The 4,876-nt window shown below is 38.2% G+C and overlaps 1 pseudogene; it reads right to left on the reverse strand.

Moving 5' to 3' along the window:
- Positions 1-509: 509 nt before the first annotated feature.
- Positions 510-1,361, reverse strand: LOC104772487 (agamous-like MADS-box protein AGL93 pseudogene; annotated as a pseudogene).
- Positions 1,362-4,876: the final 3,515 nt, after the last annotated feature.

Below are 4,876 nucleotides of genomic sequence, written 5' to 3' on the forward strand. Positions count from 1 at the left end.
AAAAACTATTTTAATATTTAAAATTTCTTTTATTTTGTTCTTAAGAGTTGTGTATTTTAATTTTAATTTTCGATACTGTTTCACTCATTATTAAATATATTTTTAATTATAGTTATTTAATAGAAAATTACATTATTCATTATAACTATTAGTTCAATTTTTTCAGTAAGGATCACTTTGTCATAATATTCTTTTTTTTATTGTAGCTCTTTACCATAATTCTTCATAAAAATTATCTTATATTTATAATACTTTAAACAATATATTTTGCAAATTTGCGTCTATTCTACATTATATTTTTTGTTATAAGTTTTCATTTTGATGATTGTGTTTTTATTAATAGTTTATGTATTCAATTCTTCTAATACATTCAAATAATTTCATAAAGTATAATTTTAAATTTTAAATTTAAATTATTTTTTTTTTCTAAAATACTTCCCCGTGACATCGCGGAGGGTTCTGAGTCATAGTCATACATAATAGAAAAACAAAAAAAAATGTTGACCTAGTCAAAGACCTAATTCAGAGAACATCATTGGATCAGCAAAAGATGATGGAGTGTTATTCCACCCCACAAACTGATCAAAGTGGACAAGTGGTGGGGTTTGTGTCTGAATCTGAGGAGGAAACACCATGGGAAGATCCGAGTCGTTACTTCTTAGACAAAGTCTTTGTGTCCCAAGTGAAGCCGTACTCATCGATGGGTCAAAGGTAGAAACAGAGTGAGGAAGTTGACATAGGCTACCTTTGTCATGGTTATAGAGAAAGACTGAAACTTTGCTCTGATGTTGTTGAGTCAATGATGGCGTCGATAGGTCTTGATCTGTTTTTGACACACCGCTCATCAATGATGGATCTGTTGTGAAGAAGCCGGCGGACACCACATGGTTCTGATCGGGTTCCGTCTGGTTCTGTAACTGAAGAAGCTTACCTTGTAACACCCATAGAGAACTCTCTAACAAAGCCTCCATCTCCAAGACTTTCTCAGAGAATCTGTTATCCGTGATATCAAAAGATGTCTTCTTGTCTTTGAGGGTCTTCTTATTCAGAAACAGAGAAAGGTTTGTGTTTTTCTTGCGTCTCTCTCTATCGTTTAGTTTGCTGAATCTCTCCGCCATGTCTCGAACCTTGGATTGATCTTCCGGCTATGTCTTGACGAGTTTTCTGTCACGGTCATAGTATATAACACAGACTTCGATATCGCATAGGATTGAAAGCTCGGAGGCTTTCTTAAACATGGTCTGTTCTCTCAAAGAAAGATTTGTTGTCTTCTTTGAAACGGAAGAGAGCGAGGATTGTTTCTTGAAACATCTTCGGTTTCTCACAGACAACAATTTTGTTGTTTTGTCCTTCGTCAACATTGAAGAAGAAGCCATTGTAAAAGAAGAAGCTTTACTTTCTTCACAGAGAGAAAAATAAAAAAGGACAATTTTTGAGAATTAGGGTAAAACACTACACGGTTCAGGGTTATTATATAGAATTTGATTTCCATATTTCCATTATTATAATTTAAATAGAATTAGATTTCCATATTTTAGGTTTAATTTCCTTTTTTTATTTGTTTTTTGTAGTGTATTTCCATACACGTTTATTAATCTAACCGTTGGGATTTTTCAAGTAATTGTAATTTTCCTTTTTTTCGTTTGTTGTCACAAATTAGATCCGAAAGACTCGACTCAGCTTGGACCATTATAAACTGTCATGGTTGAACAATACTTGGGTTCACCCCTAGGGGTGAACCTCTCCATTCACCCCCTTATAAAATAAGTCAATAAAATCTGTATACATTATTATAAATTAAAAATTTAAACCGCTTTTTAACAAACCAAACCGACATATATAAAATCTAAACCCTAACCATCTCATTTGTGATGGGCAAAGTTACAAAATACTCATGATCCATCTAGCCTTAAAAACGGTTTCATGTTCATGAACTAGATTCAGAATAAGAATATGTTTGACACGGCAAAAAAGCAACTTTGTAGGCAGTCTTGATACATGGAGACAAGTTTTGCCTTATGGATACCCCCAAGAAGATGCATGCAGAAAAGATTCAAGTAATTGACAACATTGCTATGCCTACGACCACTGTCAGGACAACTCATTTCAGTAGCAAAAAATTAAGCATGAGATAGCCACGGGAATTCGACGAGCACATGAATCAATGTTCTCTTGTTCCAATCAATCCCAGAAACGCTGAACCTACAAGTTGGTAACCTTGTTACCCCTAAAGAAGTCTGGGACGCCATCAAATCATGATACGTCGGAGCTGACAGAGTCAAGGAGGCAAGATTGCAAACTCTGATGTCGAATTTTGAGAGGATCAGGATGAAGACAACTGATACAATCGATGATTTTGTAGGAAAACTGTCAGAACTTTCGTCAAAAGCATGAGCTTTAGGCGTGAGTATTGAAGAACCTAAGCTGGTGAAAAAGTTCCTGAACAGTTTGCCAAGGAAGAAGTACATCCATATTATTGCAGCCTTGGAGCAAGTTCTCGATCTGAACAAAACCACCTTTGTGGACATAGTGGGTAGATTAAAAACATATGAGGAGAGGATTCGTGATGAAGAAGATCAAGAGGAGGATCAATCAAAGCTCATGTATGTGAACAACTATCAAGAAGGCTATGATCAAGTACGTGGTAGGGGTTCAAGAGGTGGACGGTTTCAAGGTCGAGGAAGAGGACGGGGTCGTGGTAGCTATCAGAACAGAGACAAGTCCCTGATCGTCTGTTACCGGTGTGACAAGAATGGTCACTATGCCTCCAACTGTCCGGATAGGCTACTAAAGCTTCAAGAAATTCAAGACACATCTGAAACTGACAACCAAGACGTTGAAGATCTGCTAATGCATGAGGTAGTGTTCCTCAATGAGAAGAAGGTCAAACCACGAAAGTATGAAGCAGAGACAGGAAGAGATGATGTGTGGTATCTCAACAACGGAGCCAGCAATCATATGACTGGAAACCGAAGCTTCTTTACCAAACTTGATGAGATAGTTACCGGAAAAGTGAGGCTTGGTGACAACTCAAGGGTCGATATCAAAGGGAGAGGTTCAATTCTGTTTGTTACCAAAACAGGTGATCGGAAGGTTTTGGCACAAGTGTATTGGATACCGGACCTCAAAAGTAATATCCTTAGCCTTGGACAAGCCACAGAGACAGGCTGTGAAGTCAGGATGAAGGATAATTATTTGATGTTATACGTTCGTGATGGAAAGCTCTTGGTAGAAGCTAACAGATCTTTGAACAGGCTCTATAAAGTTCGTATGGAAGCAGAAGATAATTGTCTGCAGGTGACAGAAACGGATAGCTCTACAAGGTGGCATGAGAGGCTGGTACATATCAATCATAAGTCAATGGAGTCTATGGTACGAAGGGAGTTGGTCATTGGGCTACCTAACATGACCTTTGTCAAGGAGACTTGTGCGTCATGTCTGTTTGGTAAACAAACTAGACAGACGTTTCCTAAGGCGATTGGATTCCGAGCTGGAAGACCACTTGATTTGATCCATGGAGACCTCTGTGGTCCCATTACACCTCCAACAGCCGTACAAAATAAGTATATATTTGTGCTCATTAATGACCACTCTCGGTACATGTGGTCTATATTTTTGAAGGAAAAGAGTGAGGGGTTCGATGCTTTTAAAAGATTTAAAGCCCTTGCTGAAAAAGAAGTTGGAACAGCAATCAAGATGTTTAGAACTGATAGAGGAGGTGAATTTGTTAATGCTGAGTTCATAAAGTTTTGTACAGAATCAGAGATTCAAAGACAATTGACAGCTCCCTACTCACCACAACAAAATGGTGTAGTGGAAAAGAAGGAACAGAACTCTACTTGAGATGGCAAGAAGCATCTTAAAACATATGGATGTTCCCAATTATCTTTGGGGAGAGGCAGTGAGGCACTCTTCCTATCTGATCAACAGGGTTGCTACTAGATCATTGTGTGATAAGACACCATATGAAATGTTAAGGGAAGGAAACCAAACTTAGAACATTTGTGTGTCTTTGGTTGTGTCGGCTATGCTAAGGTGGAATCTCAGCATCTAAAGAAGTTGGATGATAGATCTCGTGCTTTAGTGCACCTTGGAACGGAGCCTGGAAGTAAAGCCTATCGGCTCTTGAATCCTTCAGCACGGAAGGTGATAGTGAGTCGTGATGTCGTTTTTGAAACTAAGAAGTGGAATTGGGGTGAATCACGTGTTGAAACAGAGGTTCCAGGGTCCTTTACTGTGAGCTTTGGAGACTATGGTAATAATGGTTTAAGGGAAACTGTTGCAGAAGAAGCAGAGGAAGGTAATGATTCTGAGAATGGAGTAAAAGTATTAGTAGAACAGCGACAAGAACAAGAGATGGTAGCAGTTCAACCAGAATTAAGAAGATCAACTCGACCAAGTGTGAAGCCAAGTTATTTAAATGAATATGTTCTTCTAGCAGAAGAAGAAGGAGAGCTACTCTTAATGTCCTTAAACGATGAGCCAAGAAACTATGAAAACGCAAAGGAGTTAGAGGTTTGGAGAGCAGCCTGCATTGAAGAACTGAATTCCATCGAGAAAAATAATACTTGGAACCTGGTTGAGTTGCCGTCTGGTGTTAAACCAATTGGTTTAAAATGGTTGTTCAAGATCAAACGTAACTCTGATGGTAGTGTTAACAAGTATAAGGCACGTTTAGTAGCAAAAGGGTATATGCAGAAACACGGGATCGATTTTGATGAAGTGTTCGCACCGGTAGCACGCCTTGAAACCATTCACTTCATCATTGCTTTAGCTGCCTCTAACGGTTGGGAAGTGCATCATCTAGATGTGAAGACTGCCTTCTTACATGGAGAGCTTAGAGAAGAAGTCTATGTTAAACAGCCTGAATGTTTTA

This window comes from Camelina sativa, chromosome 20 (assembly GCF_030686135.1).
Source record: "Camelina sativa cultivar CO46 ecotype springtype chromosome 20, ASM3068613v1".
Taxonomy (NCBI): Eukaryota; Viridiplantae; Streptophyta; class Magnoliopsida; order Brassicales; family Brassicaceae; genus Camelina; species Camelina sativa.